Source organism: Cupressus sempervirens, chromosome 11 (genome assembly GCF_028749045.1).
Source record: "Cupressus sempervirens isolate cs-2001-9-10 chromosome 11, ASM2874904v1, whole genome shotgun sequence".
NCBI lineage: Eukaryota > Viridiplantae > Streptophyta > Pinopsida > Cupressales > Cupressaceae > Cupressus > Cupressus sempervirens.
Window position 1 is genome coordinate 96,347,913 of NC_143128.1, and position 26,844 is coordinate 96,374,756.

A 26,844-nucleotide genomic window follows, 5' to 3' on the forward strand; every position below is an offset into this window, starting at 1 on the left:
GGTTATTTTTTAAAATTTGTTTATAGCCTTATTTTGGCTAATTTCATGTATAAAAAGGGGGTTTAGGAAACTCTTAGGATATTCAGGTGGTGAGAACAGGAGAATGTTTAAGAGATTTTTGAAGACTATTCTGTACATCGAGGGCATGCTATGCTGATGTGTTTAAGGGAATAATCTTGGTGCATTTGTAATTTATTTTGGAGATTAATCGGATCGGTCATACTCTATTGGAGCTGACCCGGAGACATAGTCACGTTTGTGGTGAACTCCGAAATCAAACTCTGTTTGCATCTTCTTATCTTCTCTCTCAATTCTGTTTCTCATCTTAAGTTTTGATTTCATTAATAGTAAATGAATTAAGACTTCCGCTAAGTTGTGATTTATTTAATTTAATTTTATTTAAACATTCAATACTGCAATTAGTCTAGATTCATTCTTCAGATCACTATGCTAGCCAAAAAAAATGACAAAAACCCTAGGTCAAGCAAAACTAGAAAAGAACACCCTAGCTAAATCAGATGGTAGAGGAATGAAAATTAGTAGTGTCACAAATGCAAAATTGAAGTTTGGTATTCACATCATTGCACATAAGATATATAGTTCAAAAAAATTGAATAATGTGTCATGTGAAGCCATAGACTTAGCTTACAAGGTGATTAAGAGTAATTTATCATACGGCCTTGCTGAGCTATTGTTGAGATAGTTCAACAAGAATATGGAAAGCATAAGAACTTTGAAGAACAATCCATGTAAGTTCGGTTCCTTGTTGACTTGCCTATTCTTTTATATATAGAAATTCTTTCCTTCTTAAGGCACTATAGTATGGAGAAAAGATCTGTCTGTGCTCTATAAAAATCAATGAGTATATTGCAAAAATTGGTGAGAACTACAACAATATCATGGAAAAATACTTTGATATATTTAAGGAGAAAATGAACAATAGGTTTAGAATCCCCAGAAGCTAGTTGATGACTATAAAGATGATATGTCTTATGGTGGATAGTGACAAGGTGTATATTCAAGCAGTTAAGCCTAGAATTGTGTGGGTAAAACCTCTTGGGTATGAGGTCAACATTGATGAAGAAAATGATATCATTAAATCTCTTATTAATGAACCAATTGATCCTAATGTTGAATACTTTAGAATGTATGATGAAGAAAAGGCTAGGATTGAACTTGAAATAAAGCTCTCTTAGGTAATCAATGAAGAGAAAAGAAGGATTGCAAAATTGAGATCAAGTTCACCCCTTCTATTAGTCGAGGGAAAAGGTGAGGATGAGCAAGGTGAAGAAGTAGAAGATGAGGAAGAGTATAAGGAAGAAGAAACTTTAAAGAAGAAAGGCAAGGTGATCATCACCAAGACAACAAAACCATCCATTGCAGTATTCACCAGGAGGTCAGGAAAGAAAGCTGATAAATAAGGAGGAGACATCATATTTAGAAAACCTCCACCCACCTTCTAGGACAAGTTAAATAAATTGTAAATAGTAGGTAGAGAAAATTTTAAATCTGTAAGAATTTGGCTTAGAGCAGAATTCACCCAAGACCAAGGAACTCAAACACAAGCACAAAAGTAGACCAAAGAGAGAGTATAATCAAAATGATGATATATTCATTCAATATCCTAGATGCAAGTACACTAGGAGTGCCTATATATAGAAGCCTCTAGAGAGCTTTGAGAATGCATAGAAGTTAGTAACATGTCCACCAGATATGGGTTATTCTCTATTAAGCATAGAAGTAAGTGCGATGATGTGAGATAAGCCTACAATGGTGTATCACACAAATCAGTTGTGTAGACAACATGTGCTAAATTATGAGTGCAAATAACCATGCATACTTCTGTGTTGTCAACATGACAACTCATGAGAGTACACAAACTCCTAAGTGTCTCACCTAAATAAATAATAAAATAATGCATTAACCTAAGTAAACTTAATTAAGTGTAAATAGAAAATACTTATTTACACCAATAAAATCATTAAAATATGATATTGGGATAGAAAATGAGTAGAAGTAAGTTGAAGACCTAGTGTTGAATAAAATGGGTAAGTGAAAATACTCACCAGATCAACTTGCTTCTCAAATTCCTAGTGAATTAGTGGAAAAGATAAAGCCAGGATGAGATTTTTCCATGCAAACTATCAAGGATATATATTGGCAAACCTCAAGGCAACTATTACCAAGCATATCAGATGCTAAGGTGAAGAGTCATTTAAGAAAAATGAAGAAAAATTGACTCTAAAGTTTAATACTTATTTATTTTGGATCAAGGACATTGAACATGTTGTTACGAATGCAACAAAAACTTGGAAAAATATTTATTTGTTACATAAACCAAGTGATTTTCCATTCAATATCAAAGATGGTGATAAAGAAGAAGATAAGTAGAAAGATGACAAAGAGAATTTTGAGGAAGTAACTCACTTTGAAAATGAAGAAAATGAAGAGGATCAAGGACAAGAGGTTGCTAAGGAAGAAAAGCAAGATGACAAGGAGACTGGCCCAATCAAGATAGCTATAATAGTCATTGCATCACTTCCTCACTCTCCAAGTAAGCTGGTGTGAACATCAAGTATGGGGATAGCATCAACAAGTTTGATTGTGACCACTAGTGTTCAATGTAAGCTTTAATAGGCTACCTTTATACTGTAGCACTAAAGTTATGGCTATCATCCCCACCCCATTTTTACTTTCTATTTGGAAGGATTTTGGTTCACCAAATCTTTGTATCTCAATGTTATGAATTTTATCAGTTTCTTATGCATGCAATTAGATCAAAATTTATATGATGTATTATATGCTAATTGAATGGTTGGATTAAAGGTTGAAATTGTTGAAGTATTAGAAGTTACTGATTCACCCCTTTCCTCTAAGTAACTTAGCTTAGTCTTAAATATTTCTAACACATAATAAGAGAGACATCTCCAAATAAAAAGAAAATAAAAATAATGTTGTTATCTTGTCCAAAATAAGAACTTATGTCCCATTGTGAACCACATAAGAAAACAATACAACTGGCAAGATGGAATTAAACTACCTAGTGAATGTGGGTGTTCACTAGTCAACCCATTAAGGATTCACTCTTAAAAATATTCTATTCTATGAGAGTAAAACCAAAAGAGATCCAACCTTAAGGACATATTCGATCTTAAGGGATAAAAAATATTTGAAACTAGAGAGATCAAGAGATCCTAAAATATAAATTCATGCTTTAAGGGTTAGTCACTAATCAGTAAAGGGATAAAACTTATATTGAAAAATAATATATATGCATTGAAAAGTGCATGTGTGCAATAAGTGAGTAGAGTGTATATCCCTATATTAAAGTCATTGCTAACACTTTAACAAGAGCAATAGATTTGATAAAAATATAAACAACTCCACTAATTACGTTTCCACTACAAGATGCCCCCAAATGAAGACAAATCAAGGAAAATATTACATAAACATATAGATAACACATAATGGATCTACCTATTGTGGGGATAGTATGATCATAAGATCATATATATGATATTATTGCATGCAAATAAGAAATATAAGCATGCAAATGCTTAAATCTACCAATAAATTCAATCAAATTTTCCATAGAATTTTGTTTGCAATGCATCAAATCAGTCAAAGACACTTGCAGTCCAATGTTATTTTTAAATTGTAAAATAAAAGCATTAGAAAGTTGAGGAAATGAATGAATAGAATAAGGATTCAAAGATAAAAACCATTGGAAGGCCTTGTCATGAAATGTTTGAGAAAATAAATTCACTAAAATCTTATGATCATGAGCATAATCACTACAAAAGATTTGAAATGTTTTAACATGATGAACAGGGTCTCCCTTACCATTATAATTCTCAAGATGAGGCATATCGACTTGTTGAGGAATGAGGGTATGAATAATATCATGAGACAAAGGACTTCTCATGTCAAAAGTAGGGATACTAAACTTTTTTTGAGTTGAGGATGCAAGTTGTTGTTGTAAAGATGACATGGTTTGAGCCAAACTAATAATTGTACAATCATAAAAATAAAGAGGAGAACTAGCAACATTAGAAACACTAGGTAAAGTACAAGAAGCTATAGGAATAGAAGACACAACTAGAGGAACACTAGGAACTATAGTTGGCATAGGAGTAGAATAAGTAAAAGGAACATTATGATAAGAATGTTGTGAAGTAAGAAGAAACATAGGAGGAACACTCATAAGAATAGAGGGAACCATCATAGTTATCAAAGAAGGAGTATAGGTAGGAACATGAGGGAAATGAATAGAAAAAGGTTCCACACTAGTGACATGAGGAGTTGATCCTAAATCTTAAGCTTCTTGAGCTAAAGGTTTAACATTGGAATGCACAAGGTGAGTAATACCACACAAGAGATTATCACCTTGGTCACTATCACAAAAATAAATTTCTTAAGATCCTTTATAGCTTGAATAGAATCTTGATTATGGTTTTCTTGAAGAAGCCAATTACCCATTTTGTGAAGTTCATTTGAAAGTTTTTGGACTTGTTTAGGAGTAACTCTTAAAGTATCATCCTCATCATGAGATGAGTGAGTATATTTTTTATCCATAAGAGGATTAGAATTAGGAAGAATCAAAGTTTCATCTAGAATCCTAAGAAAAAGAGAAGAAGACTTAGGATCAAAGGTACCCATAAGTCTATGATTGCATCTATCCCCAAGATAAGAAGTAGGACTAGAAGTAATAAATCTCATAAAGCAATACAAGGAAAATAAACTAAACTATAGAACAAAAATACCATTAGATCTTCAACACCAATCTTGAATGTATCTTTGCATAGATGAAGGTTTGGATGAATGTGGATGGAGAAATCTTCAACAAGAGGTCACCATAGTGATTGAATTCTTCAATTGCTAACAATAGATCTCCTTGATGAATTGGATACTTGAGCACTTGAATGCTTGATATAACTTCACTTCATGCCACTGGATGTTCACATAATAATTAGATAGCTTATAGATGTGCATGGATAAAAGGTAGATGTCAAAATGAGGGAAGAAAGCTTCCTTATATAGAGATCTAGAGCACAAACTCCTAAAGAAGGCTGACATAGGAGCATTAAATCCAATTTAACCTTAACCCCTAGGAATAGACCTAGATTAAATGTAATTTAAGAGCCTATCATTTTGAAATATAAAACAACTGACCCAAATGTGGGAAAAGAAACTTTTCAAAGGCTAAGATCTTAGAACTCTTAGAAATTGAAAATGGGATCCATGAGGGACAAGGTTGATTTTTCCCTAGGTCAAGGTCAAAGTCATCCTTATTCTAGGTTAGGGTCAAGGTCAATTATGACCTAGAGGTCAAATTCCTTATTTTCATAGAAAATTTTGTGAAAAATATGCTAGAAAGAGAGAGAGAAGAAGAATAAGGGGAAAACAACTAGATCCATGCAAAGACCCAATTAAGGCACTTGATATGACCCTAGACCACTTACTTGAAGGGATAAACTCTCTTAACATGAAAGTGCTTCTATTTTAAGATGATTCACTAGAAAATCAAGATTTTACTTTCCATCCATTTGAATCAATCATGATCTAAAATAGGTAGTCATTATTTTCTTAACATTAAGTGAATAGGTAGCTAAGATTTTTATCATACTCTCTCTGTCTCTCTCTCTCTCTCACACACATATTGTAAAATAAAATTGGAACATTTCTTTTATATTTTCATTGATGTCAAACCTTACTAGTAAGACATTTTATAATAGTGTTGAGTGCCATATAACTTAATTGACAAAGAGGATTTGGAAAGAGAGTTAACAAGATAAACTAGCAATTTTGTTGAGTAAAGAGGAGTAAGTGTGTTGGAATTACAATGAGAACTTGACCAATTAGTATTTGACAAGATAATATGTTGTTTGCTCGTTGTATAAAGTGAAGAAGAAAGATGAGTTAAAGTATGGAAGATATGTTTGATGAAAGATAAGAAGCTAAGTAAAACATTGAGATTGACCATGTAATAGTTTATAAGGTCAAGGAAGAATTGAAAGAAAAAGATTAAGGAACTTAAGTTATAGCTGAGAAATCAGTATTAGTTGAGTTTTGGTAATGATCAACCAAGATGAAGGGATTAATGAAGTAGTGACTAAGCATAGTGAAGGTCAAAGAAGAAAGTGTAAGCCAAGTGTGATAGATCAGTAGTTACTTAGATACCTAGTGATGATTGAGTTGAACAACATGGTGATGACCAAGTGTTAGAAAATTAATATATTTTGAAATAATTGATATTTGAGGTTGATATAGTTGAATTTATAAATTGGTCAAAATATGAAAATGATAAGGATCAATGAGATGTCTTATTTAATCCATGAATTGAGTTGCTTAAGTGATCTATGGTGAGGATTCAACGAGAATTTTCTATAAGTTTCAAGAAAGGATTAGAAGATCAAAATGATGGATAGATTCAATGAATTTGATCAAACCCTAAGATATACAGTTATGCTTAAGTGGTAAAAAATTAAACATGTCTATTTAAGGAGACATCAAAGATGTTTTTATGTTGGTTGTTGGACTAGAAAATTTGTGAAGAAAAAATTTGGAGAGAAAAGTGAGAAGTTGGTGAAGAGTGACCACTTGAAGATTTTCCAAGTAGATTAGAGATAGAGAGTGTGATGAAGTTGAGTCAATGAACTAGGAGTGTGTCAAATGGAGATCTAGATTTTAAAATTGATTTGTATTTTATTAGATTAATCCTAGTTGTTACTTTCTAACCATTTTGGGAGTAAAATCCTTTAAGTAAGGTTTTCATAATAGTCATATTGTAAATCCTTTAATCAACATTGACCTAAAAGTCATATTATAAATCCTTTAATCAAGGTTGACCTAAAATTCATATTGTAAATCCTTTAATCAAGGTGATATTATGATGAAATGTTCTAAAGACCTCTAACAAGGTCACTATTAATAGGGTGATTAAATACTTTAATAGATTCACACCTAACAACATGTTTTGTAACCTTAAACAAGGTTGGATCTTAATTGAGCTCACTTCATAAGAGTGAAAAGTGGTAGCATATTACTTACAGGTTTTTCTCAAATTGGGGTTTCATGTTAATCTTAGTATCATACTTGTGTAAGTATCATACTTGTGTAAGTGTTGTTTACATGTTTCACACTGTTTATCATTATTTATTTTTGTTATTAAACATCTACTAAATAGAGAGCTAAGAAATCTTATGATAAGTTAAATTACTAAAGAATTTCTATATTGGCCAAATGGATTACTAAATTGTTAAAAGTTGAATTGGTATATGTAGGAAAAACTGATCCCCCCACCCACTATTATTTTAATGATTCTAACAATTGGTATTAGAGAATTGGTGTATGTAAAGAAATTTTGAATGGACTTAAGCCAAAGATCAAGATGTACAAGAGAGAGGTTCTCAAGCTGAACAAAGAGAACTTCCTAGCATGGAAATAATTGATGAGATCATATCTATTTGAAGTTGAAGATTCTACATTATACTACTTGGACAATGAATACATTGATGTTCCTAGACCCATGCAAATTGAGAAAATCAAAGAGCAACAAGAGCATAATCAAATGATGATAGATTTGCAATCTTTCCTAAGTTATGTTGAGTTTGATTATGTAAGACATTGCACTATTATAAAGAAAATGTTGGAAAAGCTAGCACAAATCCATAGAGCTGACAAAAATGTGTTAAAGGATAAAGAAAAAAGTTTGAGAGACAATTTTGATGACATGAGAATGAAATAAGGAGAGATTATTTCTTATTAATCTAGTCAAATCAAAGAATTGGTGAATGTAATTAGAGGTTTTGGGGATGACATATTTGAGGAGACTATTATTAATAAGGTATTGAGGACTTTACTTCATAACTATTCCATTAGAGTATCTACAATAAAATAACTAAGATGTATACTTGGTAATTATTTGACCCTTGATAGTATATTTAGTTTATTTTCTACATTTGAGATGCAAAATTTTGATAACTATAAACCTTCTAGTGTTGAATGTGATTTCAAGTCTCAACTAACCCTTGATGAATCTAAAAGAAAGAAAAGTTCAAAAAAGTTAGCCTCTAGATAGTGATAGTGAATTCAATGATGACCTAGAAGATTTATTGTCAAGAAGGCTAACAAGAAGAAAAGGAAAATACAAAGGTAAACTTCCTATGATCTATTTTACATGTAAAAAAGTTGGTCATATTGCTGCAAGGTGTCTTCACAAAGATGAGAAATAGGAAAGAAGAGACAAAAAATATTCAGGAAGGCGAGACAACATATAAAACTAAGGTAATAGAGACTAAAAAGGAAAAGGTGACAAATATTGTTACATTATCAAAGAATATGGTTCTAATAGTGATTCTGATGGACATAATGAAGAAGGTGTTTATGCTTCAATGAAAGATGAATCTGATGAAGATGACAAGTTTGAGAATAACTTCTTTAATCTTTCATGTGAGTAAGAATTATAAATGAATAATTGGTAGTAGTTTCTCACATCATATGATTGGTGATACAAATAAGTTTCAAAAAATAAAACATTATAATGGTAGTTGTGTCAAGTTTAGAAATGATGCACTATGTTATGTGAAAGATAAAGGATTTATTATATTGAATGAAACGATCAGATGTGATTATATCTATTTAAATGATGGACTGAAATATAATTTTTTGAGTATTGTATAGTTGAACAATATATGCTACTAAGTTGAATTTCAAAATAAGAAGGTAAAAGTCTATGATGCTACTATTGCACTTATTAGAAGTGGAGAGTAAATGAGAGGTAACTTGTTCTATCTAGACCTATTTGAAGATACAGGTCTACTTACATTTGAACATGTTTGGTTGTGGCATAAAAGGATATGTCATGTGAAATTTGATGATTTGGTAAGAATTAGTATGATGGAAAGAGTAAGAGGATTACCAAGATTGAGAAAATTTGATAATGCAAGTACAAAAATTTCAAATGGAAAAAATGACGAAATCTAGTTTGAAGAGCAAGACCTATTTTTTTGATGATATTTTGGAGTTAGTTCATACAAACTTATGTAGTCCTATTAGAGTAGAAATTTATTATGGTGATAAGTACTCTATTCTATCTATTGATGATTTTCATAGAATGTTGGCTATTATGTTTCTTTAAGAAAAATCTAATTCTTTTCAAATACTGAAGTAGTATTTGGCTAGGGTTGAAAGGGAAACAATAAAATCCTAAAATACTTGAGATGAGGTAGAGGATGTGAATTCATATATGATGAGTTTAATACATTATGCAATGATAGTTGAATTAAAAGGCAAATGTCAACACCAAGGAATCCACCACCAAATGAGATAGTTGAAAGAAGGAATAGATCAATCATGAACTCTACAAGAACACTGATGAAGGAAAAGAATGTTTCACACAAGTATTTGAGATAAGCTATAAGTATTTTTGTTTATACAATATTTTTTTCAAGAAAGGTACAAACTAAACCCCTTTTGAAGTATGCAATGGTTGTGCGCCTAATGCCAAAAATTTCAAAGTATTTGGAAACAAGTGTAATATACTAAAAGATGAAAGGAAAGGAAAACTTGATGCAAAAAGTCATTAAGGTATATTTTTAGGATATTCCACTAAAAGAAAGGCATGCAAGTGTTTGAACTCTAACACTAATTTTTTTTTAAAAAGTGCAAATGTTAGAGTTGATGAATTTGTAGAAAAGAATGAAGAAGAATGGAAGATGGAACTTGAAGATTATAGAAATTTTGTAGACATTTATAAAAGAGAACCAAGTACTTTACTTGAACTAGAGAAAGATATTCTTAAGAATCAATAGACTTAAAATGTCAAGCCTCGATAGACAAGATATTTCAAGCCTCAACAAGCTACTGAGCATTAGGCTATATGAGTTGGGTCATAGAGAGAAGAGACCAAAAACTAGAGGAAGATGAGATACAATAGGAGATACCTAAAATAGTTGAGAAAACTACACCAAGTGAATTACCACAAGCATAAATAAGATCCAAACCTATTTTAGAAAAATATGCGAGGAGTGTCCACACACCAGATCAAATCATTAAAGACAAAGATATGAATTCATGACAAGAAAAAAGTTGAAGAATGATACATGTTTACTACCTAGAGTTTGAGAATGGAATAATTAAAGATATTTTGGAGAAAAAACATTGGATTAAAGCAATGAATGAAGAGATGGATCAAATAGAGAAGAAAAAGATATGGCATTAGTACTAAGGCCAAATGATAAGAATGTGATAGGAACCAAGTGGGTATTCAAAAACAAGGTGAATGAGAAAGTTGAAGTCATAAGGAATAAAGAAATATTAGTGTGTAATGGATATGCATCAGATGAAGGAATTGTCTATGGAGAGACATTTTCCCTAGTTGCAAGGTTGGAAGGAGTAAGAACATTACTTGCATATGTTTCTTACAAAGGATCCAAGGTATATCAAATGGATGTCAAATCTATGTTTTTGAATGGAAATCTTGGAGGATTATGTCTACATTGAACAACTTGGAGAATTTGTTGATCCTATAAAGAAGAATATGATATGTAGTTTACACAAAGAATTTTATGGTTCGTAACAAGCCCATGGAGCATGGTATGAAAGGTTACACACATATTTGGTAAAAAATAGTTTTGCAAGAACTATTGATAATATAAATCTATATTTGAAAAATGAATCAGAGAATAAGATATTGCTAGCTAAAATATTTGTTGATAATATCATATTTGGAGGACATGATATATTTTGAAAATCATTTGCTAATGAGATGAAGATATAATTTAAAATGCCAATGCTTGGAGGGATTAAATTCTTTGATGGTTTACAAGTCTATCAAATGATAGGAGGTACTTACATCACAAGATCAAATTATATCAAGGAGATACTAAAGACCTCTAGAATGGAAGGTTCAAGAACAACTGAAATACATATGGCTACTTGACATAAAATTTCAAAGAATGATGAATATTTTGAAGTAAATCAGACATTGTATAGGTCAATGGTTGGAAATTTGTAATATGGTGTTCATAGAAGACTTGATATTGCATTAATTGTTGGCATTATTGCAATATTTTTTGGTAATCTTAAGGATAATTTCATGATGATTGTGAAAAGGATATTGAGATATCTAAAAGGCACAAAAGACTATGGTTTATGATATAAGAAGAATAACAAGTTTGAGCTAAAAGTTTACATAGATGTTCATTGGGATGATAATATTTATGGAAGAAAGAGTACAAGTGGAGGAACCTTCTTCCTAGGAAGGAAATGTATTTCATGGCCAAGTAACAAGGAAAAATGTATTTCTCAATCCATAGAAATAGATTATTATGTTTTAGCAGCAATTAATTATTCAAACATTGCGTGGATCAAGAATTTGTTTGAAGGAATGAAGGAAGAGATTATTGAACTTGTGGTGATATATTGTGATAAAACAAGTGCTATAAACATATGTAAGAATCCTATGATGCACACAAAGACCAAGCACATTTCAATTAAGTATCATTTCTTGAGGGAATGCAAGACAAAGAAGACTAGAATATGGGAATACAAAAGAACATATAGTTAATATATTCACTAAGGAACTACCTAAGAATTCATGTGTGCGTCTAAGAGGTATGTTAGGGTTCATTCCCCTATATAAAGAAAAATAAGAAGAGATGCAACTTTTCATTAATTTTTTATAATCAAAATGTCTTACACCTTGTTGCACAAGGTCACACTTTAGGAGCTTCCTAAAGCTATGAAAATTAGAATAATTGTATGAATCAATACAATCAAGAAAAAAGATAAAAGAGGGAGTGATATTTAAAAGAATAGTTGATATAGAAAGTGAAAAAAAGGATGATGTATGTAGTAGATGATGTTTTTGGAATTATTATCAAAGAGAGAGAAGTATGTCAAGTTCCCATATAAATCAAGACGGAGAATATGAATATCTACAAATGTGTGAGGAAGATAAATATGTAAGTTACCATCATGGAGATATATCAAAGATGGAGTTATTATAGTTTTCATTAGATGAACAAAGAATCTTAATTGGTATCATTGATGGAGAAGTGTAATGAAGAAAATAGATAGCATATCAAAAGTGCATGGATGACAATTAGAATGAAACTAAGGATATTAATGAAGATCTAATACAGAACATAAAGGGAGCCAATAGTGAGAACCATGATAATTCTTCTTACATTTCATGGTAACTAAAGATATTTCCATCAATGCCAAAGAGGGATATTGTTTGAAACTACAATTGGAACAATTGTTTCATTATCATTGATGCCAAACCATACTCATACAACATTTTCTAATAGTGTAGAGTGCCATATTAATGGAATAATGAAGAAGATTTGATAGATAGTTCACACAATGAGCTAGTAGATTGTTTTAATAAAGTGGAGTAATTAATTGGAATTACAATGAAAACTTTCTTAGTTAGTATTTGAAAAGATAATATGTTCTTTGATCATTATAAGAAGTTACGAAGAAAGATGAGTTTTAGTATGGAATATATGTTTGATGAAAGAGAAGAAGCTAAGTAACACAATATGCTTGATCGAGTAATAGGTTATTAGTTAATGAGAAATTTGAAGTAGAAGATTAAGGAACATAAGTTATAGTTGGGGAAATAGTATTAGCCAAGTGTTGGTAATGGCTCAATAAGACGAAGGGAAAACTAAAGTAGTGACTAAGTGTAGTGAAGGTTAAGATAGAAAGTGAAGGATGAACAAGAAAGTGCAAGTTGAACAAGATATATTAATAGTGACTAAGCTATCAAGTGATGACCAAGATGAAGTACATAGTGATGATTGACTGTCAACGACTTAATAGTTTTTAAAAGAATTGAGATTGAGGCTAACATAGTTAAATATTTGAACTGGTCAAAATGCCTAAATGATAAGGATTGACAAGTTGGCATATGTAATGCATAAATTGAGTTTTTTAAGTAATCTATGGTGAAAATTCAATAAGAAGTTTCTAAAAGTTTCAAGGAAGGAGTATTAGGACAAAATGATGGATATATTCAATGCATCTAATCAAACCCAAAGATATACGGTTATGTTTAAGGGGAAAAAAGATCAAACCCATCTATTTAAGGAGGCATAGGAGATTTTTTAATGTTGGTTGTTTATTTTTGGATTGGAAATTTTTTGAAGAACAAGTGACAAATGGAATTGCACAAAAAGTTGATAAGTTTGCAAAGAGTAATTACTTGAATAGTTTCCAAGAAGACTAGATATGGAGAATGTGATGAAGTCTAGTCAATGAACCAAGGATGAGCTAAATGGAGATCCATATTTGCAAAGTGAGTTGTAATTTATCATATTAAATATAGTTGTTACTTTCTAACCATTATGAAATTATAATGTAATGTTCTAAAGACTTCTAACAAAACCACTCCTAACATGTTATAAGGTGATAAAATTGCAATTAACATATGCAATTATAATCAAGGTGACATTATAATGGAATGTTATAAAGACTTCTAATGGGGCCACTACTTTGATGATCTAGGTGAGATCAAAAGTAGCATTCTTAACATTTTTGGTTTTTAAAAAGTTAGATATAAATTTATGCAAAGAATTCTAGAGTTTAAAATCAAAAACAATATATTTTCATTGTAGGGTAAGTGCACAAAGTTGTGGAACCAAAAGGGGTGTATAAGATACCACTTTTTTTTTGAAATCAGAAATTTCTGGACATTGATGAAAATTTGAAGATAGTTACACTAAAAAAATTGAGATATGACTACAACAAACATTGTAGTCCTCTATATCTAGTTTCTAAACTACTAATTTGTTTTTAAAATTATGGAGCTTAAGGTCTTCAAAATAGGGGGCCACAAAAAGTGGTACTATTATTTTAGTAAAAAAATAACATAGTGTGAAGTGTGTTCCCCCTAATGTGTGTGTGTGTGTGTGTGTGTGTGTGTGTGTGTGTGTGTGTGTGTGTGTGTGTGTGTGTCTGTTTAAATTCTTTAATTGCTCCAATTAGAAGTTAGCTAACACCATGTAGTTTATCCTTTAGTTTTGAGAAATTATTATATATATATATATATATATATTATGAATTTTGTAAGTGAAAAAATCCCAAAAATGTGAAATGTCTATATGCCCCCCCTACAAATCAATGAGAACAAATCAAAAAGAATTTTTTTTTAAGGTGTGTAGAATGGAGTCTAGTTTCTAGAAAACTAACTTGTTGCAAAATTAGACAAACGAGGTAAAATATAAACCCCAAATACTACACATTTGTCTTAGAGAGAAAATGGGCATGCATTGAAAAACCATTATAGTTGAAAGTAGTATAAACTCAAAATAAATTATAAGGTTGCATAGCTAATACATAGATCTATAATTTTATGTAACTTAATTTTATCCATATTCAAGAATAGTAAAACCAGATAGAGAGCACATAAGAAACAACATGTTTTTTTGGTATTCTTGCTGGAAGTCATGTTTGAGACTAGTATGAAACTATGAAACCTTTGGGTTGGATCTCCAATGAAAATCCAAGCCTTAGGTTTGGTGATTTTGAATGCATTATGAAGCACATATATGATATAGTGTGTATATGCTATATCACATATGTACTATATAAATAATAGGGGATATATGCTACTAAGGACATTTTATATAGCCAAAAGAGAGAGAGGGAGGTAGAGAAAGTGATAGGAAGAGAGATGTATCAAATCAATAGTATAAAGAGACATATAGAGAGGATATGATGGAGAGGAAAAAATAGAGTGAAAAAGAGATTTAGCACATGTATTTATGAGAGAGAGAGAGAGAGAGAGAGAGAGAGAGAGAGAGAGAGAGAGAGAGAGAGAGAGGATAAGCTATAGAGAGGGGATAGGATGGAGAAACATAGAGATGGAAAAAGATAGTGGATGGGATGGAGACATAGATGAAGGCAAAGGATAGAGAGAGAGCCTAGGGGATAGAATGGAGATAGGAAGAAAGAGATTCTAGCTAGGATGTCTAGATAAGAAGATAGAGAGTGGATAAGATATAGAGAGAGCTTGACTAATAAAAAAAGAGATAGAGCATAGGATCATGAATATATGAAGATAAAGAGAGGAAATGATGAGATGGAGAGTGATCCAGTAGGGGATATGAATATGGAGAGGGGATGGGGAATATCTAGTAGGGTAGAGAGAGGGAGAGAGAGGGAGGGTAGGGTTACTTTGAGAGAGATACAACTTAAGGGTAACAAGTTAGAGAGAGAGGTTAGGAATTAGTGAGAGAAGTGAGCACTACAAAATTTGGGGTCAAATTATGATGAAAATCTATGACGGTGGTGTAATTAATGCTGATTTTTAAATTTTTTTTGCAATTATATCTAATGTCATCACAATACCAATATTGGCATCATAATTGCAACATTGGCATGATTATAAACAAAATAAAAATGACATTAATCATTCCCATTTGATTGATTATAGAGAGTTACATGAAAAAGATTGTGGAGAGCTCTAAATGAGGGTATATAGAAGTTCCAAAAGAGTGTGGAGTATGGAGATCTATGATTGCCTAGCCATGCCCTTGCTCTACATTTTGTTGCCATGGTATTTTTATTATAATGCATTTTCCTCATTATTTAGTCTTCCTATTGTTTCACACTAACTTTGAATATCCTCCTCACTATATGTTATCTTAAACTTAATAAAATGTTTTTTGTTGTCCATGGCATCAAATGAGCTTGATTGTATTGTAATAATCTCCATTCAATAAATGGCCATGCCCTAGCTCTACGATTGCATTGCCACACCATGACCTTGTGATCTTCATGCCATTTCCCTTGCTCTACCCTTGCTTCATACATATTCTAAATCCAAATAATAAAACAATAAAACTCACTCAATGCATGCTTACATATTCCCAACTAGCAAGATTGAATATAGTTTTCCAAGGTGATAAAATTGCATATGCAGATGCATCACTTGCATGCCAAGCATGAAGCACATTCCCCAATTTATAACAAATGGTTGGATATAATAGCTTTATACACTAACCCAAAAATGGAAGCCAAGGATGTAACCATGCATGTATTGGCATAGTCTCCCTACAAGGATCCCAAGTAACTACTGCAACTATTAATTTGGGCATCACTATTTGATCCAAAATGTTATGAAGTACTAACGGTGGTAATAACTTATCCCATGTCTCTAGAAAATGTAGCATAGGTCTAAGTGTTGGAAATATTTAGGATGAGATAGGTTACTAAGAGGGGAGGGTTGAATCAATAACTTATAAAACTTTTATACAATTCAATATTTCAACTTTTCACCATTCATTCATCTAATCTATTGCATAACTGAAAGAACAAACATTCATTGCACATGTACACAGAGATTTGGTGACCCAGAAACCTTCCAAATAGAAAGTAAAATTGGGGTGCGGATGATGCCCGCAAAACTTCAATACTGCAGTATAAATTTGGCCTCTTAAGGCTTACAATGATCACTTTTGGTGATCTACCCTGTTAGGAGCAAAAAGGACTGCTAGATCCACCTTGTTAGAGGATTTCCAAACATACAGTGAAGTATGCACTCTGTTAGGAGATTTACAAAAAAGACTATTAAGTCTCCCCTGTTAAAGGATTTATAAACTGATTCACTTGTTAGGATGAAGCAGTAGTTCTGCTTAAAACTATTTGCTGATAAGATCCTTTTTGCATTGATCACTTGATGTGATAGATATAACTTTTCTACTCATATGTTGACCTTGTTGTATCCCTTTTATTTTGCTACTAATTTTCAATATCCTCTTTACATGCGAACATCAATCTCTTCCTTTATATCTTTTTCACACACACGATACCATACTACAAATGATATCATACATTACATATATACCATTCCATTACTTACAACTGCAAGGTCGGCCAAAACATAAGTGAACAAAACATTATTGAGTCAGCTAGATAGTACAAAAATCGAGTTCCTCAAGCTGAATCGGTCACCTTCTGATACTCAGCATCCACTACATTACTTGGTATCATCATGCACTTAGTAGAAGTAGAGGCTTGGTTCATACTAGCCACACAACACTACTTGGAACTTGGTACCCATTGGTGACTCGATAGATATAGTGTCACTTGGTAGAAACTAACTTCTTCGTTTACCTTGCTTTTCTTGGTGAACACTGAGTTCTTCATTTACCTTGCTTTGCTCGATGAACATTGAGTTCTTCATTTACCTTGCTTTGCTCGGTGAACACTGAGTTCTTCATTTATCTTGCTTTGCTCAGTGAACACTGCTAAACTTATAAGGTAACCACTAAATGCTCGGTATATGTGATAAGCTATATAAGCATTCAAAATTGAATAAGTGTTTACACTAATGACCAATATATCATGATTCCAACACTAGGTTCCCTTGGCTCCCAAGAATTTGTAGTATTTATTCTCACTACTAGAAGAATAATTTTAGTGAAGAGTTGAGTGTAAGGAGTTGAAGAAGTAAGTTCTTCTTCTATGTAAATTCCATAATCATGAGGATTGTTCCCTTGCAAAAGCCTCTACCACAATGACATTACCTCTAAACCATAAAAAGGATTTTGAAGTGGTTCCCAAAATTGAAACACTCTTAAAAGAAATGGATACTTGGGATCATCATAGGAATACTGTGCCAATACTTGAAACACTCTTATAAGAAAATGCAAATGCAATACATGAAAAATATCACAACTCTTAGTCCTCCAAATATTTGGATTATAAATTCTCAGAGACACTTGCAAGTGATTCCAATATCATAGTACCTTCTACAGCACATTCCTAGATTTTATCTAGTGTCACTCCCATAATATCCTCTATGTTGTCTAGTTATTGTTTCTATTGTGTAGTCTCTTGTATATACATTCTTCTAGAGGTGTGTTTGGTAGCACTTCTAAAAAATGTGTGATTTCTTCATTTAGGATTGTGAATGTCTATTGCTCATCAACCTTTAGCCCCAAAATAGATGCAATAGTACTTTAGTAGTCATCTAACATGGAATTATAGACATTCATTCTATTATGCATCACCATTATTGTGCAAATCATATAGACCATATTTCACGTGTCATTCTTGTATAGAAGAGAGTGTTACCGAAAGAATTCTAGTAGAGAAGGACTAAAACAATTGCCTTATCTCACTTCTTGTTTTTCATGGCCTCATTTTTATAGTACAACTCAAATTGATCCCTTTACTATTTTTTTTTAAATATGTATTTAGTTGTGAATGAGATTATTGTGAGAGAGGTGATCAGTTATTTTGTATTTTCATTTTAAAGATTAGTTTTTCATTCATCATTATTGGGAAAATGATGTTTTAGGGTTGTGTTAGTTGGTGTTTCATAAACTATAGTAGTTTCTATTTATTGTGTTAATAGTATAATGATATTGAAATATGTCTAGGATAGTTTATTTTTTGTTTGGTGTTATTATATGATTCTTTTTATCTTCATTAATTTATATATAAATTCTCACTCAATTAGGGGATTGAACCTCAAGTTTGGAATCTTCCTTCCCTGATAGTCATTTCATTCTTATTTAAACTTTATTATATCTTAGATAAATATTTCTAACAAAATTTCATTTATATCTTTCCTATATGATCATCTTGACTATGAATTATAAGATTTAATCTCACTAGGTGTTTGAAGAAAAAATAACTTACATAATTCAATTGAAAAAAAGTTCAATATAATATATGTTCACCTATCACTCATAGATTTTATGCCAGAGAAGCTAATCCTTGCCAATGGAGATATTTGTGAACCTCATTGTAAAATACTTAAACGTATCCACAATTATCTTATTCAATCAATCCCTAGTTGAATTCTAAAACATTCACATTATGGTTGAAAATAAGGTAATCTATTCATTAATGCAAATTAGCAATAGATGTCAGAGACCTTAAAATTGACAATTTGAATATATATCCAATTTTTTTACCATTTCAATTTTCATTATAGTGAATTTCCCCCTTGGATTCGTAATTATCTTACTGGCATGGCATAAAAACTAGTCTAATCAAAACAAGATATGATTCATAATAATAGTTTTATATGCTTTTCCAAATTGGTGAATAACAGTACATTTTTATTTATTTACATTGAGAGAGTAGGGATTATCACAATGTATTCCAATTTTATTTGTTAGTCCCTAGACTATAGTTTTCAAGTCAATCTAGTCTATAGATTTTTTTGGAAAATTTCTTAAAATTATTCTTATCATATGTTAAATTTTCATTTTTCTATGTAAAGAAAAATGTTGGTTTTATATTTCTTATTTTTTATTGGTTTTACTTATTTTTCTAAGCATTATTTTTTTTTTTTGAGAAAAATTAATAGAAAATAAGGCCATTACAAACATGGCAAACTATATGTCTTTCACATGTATCCTCAATATTGCATAGATGAAATTACTACCAAGCATGTTCCTTTCATTTAAGAGCTCAAACTCTACCAAAATCTCATTCTCTTAGTAGACCCATTAGAACATCACTTGAATTAGAAACAAAGGAACCAACCATACCATTAAGGATAGCATCACCCACAAATGTAGATACAAAAGTGAAGGACCAAGAAGATCCTAATTTTTTTGACCCAATATCTTTAGAAGCTACCAATTTTGTTGACCCAAAACCATCAACAATTCACCTGCAATGGATCAAGATGGGGAATATAAAGCAAATGATCTTCCTTAAGTTCAAAAGTTAGAAACTATTCTAATAGAGGTTGAGTTTGATTAGAAAGAAGCAAAGACATTGGATTTATTTTACCTAATTATATAATTAGATAGGTTTAATCCCTTTGCTTAGGTCGATATTTTCCAGTAGTAGAAAAGATACCTAAAACTAAGACAAGGTGTTGCACATGACCTATTTAGTTTTAAGGATATTTGTATTTTTCAGAGATTATTTGTATGAAAATTTAGTGTTTGAATTGTATGTAGTTAGAAAATAGTTGGAGGTAGTATTGGATGTACATTTATTGTTGATCTCATTCAAAATTGTGGTTCCTACAATTGGTCTATTGAGCTTGGGAGATTTCTCTTTACAAAGGTACAATGTTGGTCTCAATTGAAATGTAAAGATAATTTTTTTATAATTGCAATTATTTATAATTTATTTCCTAATATTTAGTGCTATTGAAATTTATCTCTATTCATGACTAGGTTTTAATGTAAGTGAATTTGCCTCTTAGATTATCAATGTGTAAATGTGATGACAATTCTTCAAAATTGTAGAGATTTGTAGTTCACATTCCTAAAACAATTCCCAAGAACATGATTTCTGACAATTGGCTGATGAAGATATATAATTGTTGTCATTTATGAAAACACATGGTTTACATGCTTATAGGAAACCTTAGAAATAAAGATACTTAGCTTTTGGTACTCAAAAATTGTCTAAGTATGAATTTGGTATATAGCATTGTATTGTTTTCTATGTAACTTGTTACTAATGTTGTATTATGACTAGTGAAGTTAGATGGAGATAGTATACATGTTTATGATGATGAGTATAACCTTGGAAGTTAGTATAGACTACACAAATAAGAGATATTTGTGTTTTAGCAATGTAATAGGACAAGGAAATTAAAGGAAAGGAATTAGTTTATTTACAAAATAATTACTTGACCAATTAGGGCCAACATCCTAGATGTTTACTCTAAGTTGGAAAAATGCATTATGGTCTTAATTGACCTAGCAAATTTTTTGTAAAGGAATGGTATTTATGTAAAGAAAATCTTGTGATGAAAATAGTAGAAGTTGTGTTGCACAATTATATGCGAACTTTTCTAAAGCTATTTTTGTTATTTGAGATAGAGCTAAAGATCAGAGATTAGTCAAGAAAGAAGTTACAATACCTATATTCTAGAAGTCTAATTACTTATTTAGGTAGTGAGCTCTTCTTGTAAATGGACATGCATGTTTGGGCATTGGGCTCATCTTGCATCTACTGTACTATAACTCCTAACAGGGTTGGTACAACTCCTAATAGGGTTAGAATCTCCTAGTAGGGACTCTATATACTAAATTTTCTCATTGACTCCTAGCAAGGTCCATCCTCTAAGAAGGAACTTATATATCAGTATATTACCCAGTGGGTATCATCCCCATTATGGTTTTCTATTGGCTAGGGTTCCCTAGTTATAAAAATATTGTATTATGATTTATCTTTGTGCATGGTTACTATTACTATTCAACATTACTTTACTACTTTGTTATGTATGGTTTAAAGTAACAAATAGTATCTAGTTGGCGACTAAGGTTTTTAGATTACTAATTCACCCCCTGCCCCCACCCCCATGGTAATTCCTATTTCTAACAAGGAGACATCCTTGTTATGTGTTGGGGTTATAGTGTAGTGTCTATTTACATATTTCAGATATGCAAAGACAATGAAGAAATATAAAATATTGGGCATGGGGTCATTGGGGAAATTAGTGTGAATACTTGCAAGGAACTTATGCATCATTTGACTATTATAAGCTCTTACAATGAGAAAAGAAAAGAGGCACTAAATGTCCTTGGCGCAATTGAAAACATTTTTAGCAATGATGCTACCCAAAATCTTTTATTTTTAAACAAAAGAAGCATACCAACAATTCTCTTTGAATAATCTAATTGAGGATCAAAGATTATTGCCCTTATTTGCTAATTTGTTGCTTATACAAGTTTTGAATTTTTTATTGATGGTAATTTTAATTAAGCTTATGATGCTAAATCATGAAGACCATGCAAATTTCCAATAACATAATTAGTAGTAGTTTTAGTCTTTTTTCATGCATATATTAAGGAGAAGTTGTTGATCTCAGATTAGTTTTGACAAGTCAATGTCAACACACTTAAATTACTTACTTAGCTCATGCAAAACTAGTAATACATGCTGAGCACAGTATGCTAGACCAAGCCTAGCTATAGTGAGTGCTGAGTCACTTATGTGCAAAGTCACTCACGTGCCAAGTAGATAGACCATGCTGAGTTACATAGGAGCCAAGTAAATAGTGAATACCAAGTAATGTAGGTGTTGAGTCATAGTATAAAGACTAGTGTATACCAACCATCAAAGACTTCATATGCTAAGTGAAATAGTTTTGACATTTTTTTTGTAATGGCACGAACATCTATATAAACCATTTTTGAGCCAACTTAAGATTAGATTTTGATATCTTAGAGATAAGGAAAATTTTCTATTTGGATTCCCTAAGCAAGTACATGCAACCAATTAGAAAATGGGAAGGTTTAAGTAGAAAAATGGATGAATCTCAATTTTAGATTCATACCTAACCCTAACTCACCAAGTCTTCTTAAGGAGGACAAAACTCTAAGCTTTCATAGAGACAGTATAAGGAATTAAATGAGTAGAGAGAATAGCTTTGCATGTGCAAATAGGGCATTCATATTGACTTAGAAGAAAAACTGAATTGCATAATTAGTTAGAGAAGAACAAAGGATAGAGAAAAGGATACAACATTGAGACATCTAATCAAGAAGGATCAAGAAGACATTGTTTAGAGGTAATCTGTTATTAGGCAAACTAGTGCTAACCACAGGATCTATGCTAAGACATTTTAACAAGTGATTTTAGTCAAATCTCTTTATAGAGTAGTCTTAATAGACTATATGAAATCCTTTAATAAGGTGCTTACTTAATTGTAAGTTAAAGTCCTCTAACAAGGAACACTTTTGACAAGGTGTTTAAATCCTCTAACAAGGGGAGACCTAACCATCTTTGTAAGCCTTTAATAGGGTAGACCTCTCATAGGGTAGATCATGTTTCATGGTCAAAACATTGTAACCTTCATTGGATACATTTTATTTTTGTAGCAGTGAAGATTTGTGGGTGTCATCCCCACCCTATTTTTACGTTCTCATTTGGATGGCTTTTGGGTAATCATATCTGGTGTTATATGTGTGAATGTATACATATTTATATGGTTTAGATGCATATTCTTTACATGATTATTTTAGTTTTATCATTGAATGTATAAGATTGATATATGGTGAAATTTTTATAGATTCAAGTTTGAACTATGGATTTAAACCCCCACCCTTCAGAAGTTCACCTTTGCTATTGTAATTCCAAAAATTGGTATTAAAATTGAGTTCTTAGAGGAAGAAGCTCTGTAGCTTTGAGAAAAGATCTTGATACAGAAGTCTACAAATTAGGAAAGATTATTGAGAATCAAGGGATTGAAATACTACTCATTCTACATCAACTAGATGAAGCAAGAGAAGAATTAAAGAAGTCCTTGAAGAGAAGGAAAGAAATTTCTATTATAGAAAATGACACACAATATAGAGAGATCAACACTACCAAGCTATTTGCCAATGATGAATCCAATGAATTTGATTTAAAGAATACAGTACAAGATAAGGAAATTAGAAATCTTAAGGTGGAGAAAGAATCTCAAGTAATCGTACTATGTGAGGCAACCAAACAAAGGAAGAAAGCTATGGAAGATGAAGCCATGATTGAAGAAGACAAAAGAATCTTGAACAATAGATTAGAAGAAAAGTCAATAGACCTAACCAAGATTTCCAACATGAAATTGGATACTCTAAGTCAAATGATGAATGCCAACTATGAATTCAATGTCAAAGACATTGAGATAACAACATTGAAGTTGCAAATTGAACAACTAAAAAATAACTGAAAAAGAGAAAAGGAATTTTCTAAAATTTTCAACAAGCCAAATGAAGCCATCAAATATTTTAAGCAATCATTGAGATTTCCTAAATCCAAGAATGCTACATTAGGACTAGGATACACAAGCATGGAAGAAGGAGAATCATCCAAAAGTGTAGAAGAAAGGAACATCAAAGGTAAGAACTCCAAACCTACATGTCATAATTGTGGTAAGAAAGGACATACTAATAATGTGTGTAGGAGCAAGTTTATAAATTAGAATGTCAAAGCCTAAGAACATGACTAATTGTCATAAGTGCAACAGACACAATCATTAGGCACATGAATGTAGAGCCAAGACCATGCATACACAAATATTTGAAGGATGTTGCTACAACTATTAGAAGCATGGACATAGAACTATTAAATGAAGATCCACATCCATGTGGTCATCAAAAAAACAAGAAAAGGTAAGAAATAATGGCAACTCCTACAATTGGGATTTTAATACAAAATATAGCTATCATTACTATCAAGAATATGGACATGTTTATAAAAATTGCATTAGGACACATTTTAGAGGTAACTACCAAAGATGGTTAAGTCAAACTACATGTTTGAGCTGTTTGAAAAGTAGTAATATTAGTAGTTATTGTCCAACAAAGCCAAAGGCACCAAGTTTTGAAGTTGATAAAGGAAAAGGAAAGGCAAAAGTTGAATACATTAGAGAAGAGATGAATATGATATGGAAAAAGAAAGATGTTTTTTACACATCAAATAAAGAAGCAATCAATGGGTTAGGTGATCACACCTCATCAAATTAGGAAAAACAAAACATATGTGGGACTGATATCTAAAGATACGTCATACATCCATTCCAAAAAGGATTGTAATATAGAAAATATTACATTAGCATGAATAAAGATGAAAAAAGTTGTTAGAAATTCAAGACTAATCATTAGTTTTTCATGTTGTTGCCAAAATGAAAAATTTTCTATATGTGCCGAGTAGAATGTTGGAAGATGTTGAGCCATTTAACTAGGTAGTTGATGTAGAGATCACAATGGATGTTGAGTGATGGACATATCAATGGATGTAGAGTGAGTCTAAAATTATTTGATGCCAAACTTACAGCTGCATAAGTACTCAGCATTTATTGCAAGGGTTTAAAAGAGAATATTATCAATTTTGGCTCATTATTTCATCATTCCAAATTTGAATAAGAGAAAGTAGAGTAGAAGGAGATCTGTAAATCCATCCAACATAGTTGCAAAAGATTCTAGCAAGTGATTTCACAATAATTTGATAGATTTTCTAAGGTATTTATCAGAAGTTGAGCTACAAAATTCAAATTCTCATAAAACCTAGTTTGAAACAATGACATCAAATTTGAAAAAAGTTTAAGAGAAGGATGTTTCAAAAATTCAATTAGTGAGTAATGAAGTTAAATAGCCTATGTTTAAAGTTATTCCTAATATCACATGTAAACAAGACCTTTCTAGAACATTGTCCATGATCCTACCAAATGTAATAATGGTATAGGATGTGCGAAAATGTTATAAGTGCAAGATAGGTAGCATTAGAGACATGGAAATAAGAGTGCATACAATAGGTTATGTGAAAATTGTGTTTTAAAAGAAGAGTATAAAATTGTTAAGAAAAGGGTTTAACTTGAGCCCTAGATTTTTCAAATGTATTAAAAATAGAATGGATACAAATTGTGCTAAGCCAAATTTATGATGGTTCCTTATGGCTAGATAATGGACCAATCAAGATCACAAAGAGAATAATATATAGGATTAATAGCTACCAAACCTTAGAGCAGCCTAAGAAACTAAGAAGTAACTCCAAAGAAATGATTGAAAAGAATACTAGAGCAGTCTGGAACAAAAGAGGTATGACAATAGATACAATCATCGATCCTCTTATTAAATTTGCAGTAAGGGTAATATCACATAAATTCTATCAATCCAATAGATTAAATAGTGTACCCTAAATAGCAGTAGATGTTGGTTATAAGATTGTAAAGAAATATCATACATATGATCTAGCAGAGCTATAATTACAACAATTGTTGGAAAACCTTGGAGCAATTAGGAAATCCAAGAGTGCATAGTATAAATTCAGTTCAATATTAATTTGTGTATTCTTTTATGTAAAAAATGCATTTCCCTCATTTGGAATAGTAGGATGGAAGACTAACAAATTAGTTGCAGTACAAATTGGTGATTACAATGAACAACTAGGAGAAAACTTTGAAACAATCATGACTAGCTATTTTGAAGACTTCAAGAAGTCAATGAAGAAGAGACTAAGAATACCCATATTCTTAGTTGAAAAATACTATGATGATATTTTTTTTCTTGTAGATGTTGACTACACATTTGTACAAGCTGCCATACCAAGGGTAAGATGGTTGAGACCCTTATGCTATGAGATAAATGTAGATGAAGCATCAACAACTATCACAACCTTACCCACAAAGAAAGTAGATAAGACTACAAATTTTTTTGGAAACTATGAAGTTTCCAAGTCCAAAATCACAATGGAATTGAAAACTACTTTGGTTATTAAGACAAAGAACAAGCTTGTAAAGAAACTAAAAGCCAAATTTGGAGAGGATGCTGAGGAGGAAGATGAAGAAGAATAAGAAGAAGAAACTTAAGCACAAGAACCTCCAGCATTGACACAAAGCATGGGAGAATATAAATAAGAAAAGGAGACTGAAGGTGCCAAGGGAGAAGAAGTTGTGAAGGTGCCAAGGGAGAAGAAGTTGAAGAAGCACCTAGTTCTACCAAGCCAAAGAAAAGGAATGCCAAGACATAGCCTTTAACAAGGACCAAGAAAACTACCAAACCAAGTCATCCAAAGGACAATGCATTGAAAATAAGAGCCAAAACACATGCTAAAACTTAAAGAGCCATAGAAAAGGTCAAGAAAATAGTGCAAGGAGGAAAAGAGAAGAAGAGACCTAGAAGAAAATATGTGGCACAACTAGATTCTGAAGAAGAGAAGACTGAGTCAGATGACAATAGCCAATTTAAGGTGGTGAGTCACAATCCTATATGCCAAGTGGAAGAAGCCCTATATGCCATGATGGAAAAATTCAAGACAACTCCACTAGAATTTTCCAACTCTATACCAAAGAGTTTATATGACCTAGCTGAGAAAAAATGGCATTATTGTATAAATATGGAAAGACAAATTAGGGAGACAATATTA